Source organism: Apaloderma vittatum, unplaced genomic scaffold (assembly GCF_000703405.1).
Source record: "Apaloderma vittatum isolate BGI_N311 unplaced genomic scaffold, ASM70340v1 scaffold16009, whole genome shotgun sequence".
NCBI lineage: Eukaryota > Metazoa > Chordata > Aves > Trogoniformes > Trogonidae > Apaloderma > Apaloderma vittatum.
In genome coordinates, this window is record NW_009737094.1 from 5,846 (window position 1) to 6,519 (window position 674).

A 674-nucleotide genomic window follows, 5' to 3' on the forward strand; every position below is an offset into this window, starting at 1 on the left:
TGCCATTACACGAGTGAATCTCCAGCCAGCCTGCCCCTGCCAACCAATTTTTCTCACCCCAGATGCTTGCAAAGTGGTGGGGCCAAGGGAGGAGACGTCCCCGGCTTCAGTACTCAGCTCTCGGATGAGAAGAAATCTGGCGTGTCTCTGCTTAGCACATCGAGTTCATTTGTCACAAAGAGGTGTCCTCCCAAAGCCAATGGCCATCATGTCCATCACCCCACCATCAGCCCTGCAGAGCAAGAGACATGGCAGAGGGCACCCACCTTTCCTCCCTCGCTGCATCACTGCAGGCCTGTGCCAATGGGAGAGGCTGAGGATGGTCACTGTCACCTCCCCGATGACATTTTGGGCAACTATGGGCTGTGTGAAAAAGAAGAGGTGGTGAGATCCCACGCTCTGCCGTGTGCTGACGATCTGGTGGGCTCAGCCTTGGAGATGGCTGGTGCCCAGAAAATGCACGAGAAGGACTGTTCTCTTCCCTGCTCAGAGCCTTTCAACCAAAAGGGTGTTGGGAACGAAGTACCCGAAAGCACCGCTGCTGTGCTGCCAAGTTCTCATTTTAAAGAAAACCAACTATGCACCATCACAGATGCAGTCGTTAAGTCCGTTCCTTCAGAAGCCCAAGATGACCCAACCCAGCGCACAACAGATCTTCTGCCAATCAGGGAAAG

The 674-nt window shown here is 54.0% G+C and overlaps 1 protein-coding gene across 1 annotated transcript in view; it reads left to right on the top strand.

Annotated features, from left to right (window-relative positions):
- LOC104279810 (zinc finger protein 469-like) overlaps positions 1-674 on the top strand; it is a gene marked incomplete at its 5' end in the record, with an annotated part of 11,599 nt that overhangs the window by 5,841 nt on the left and 5,084 nt on the right.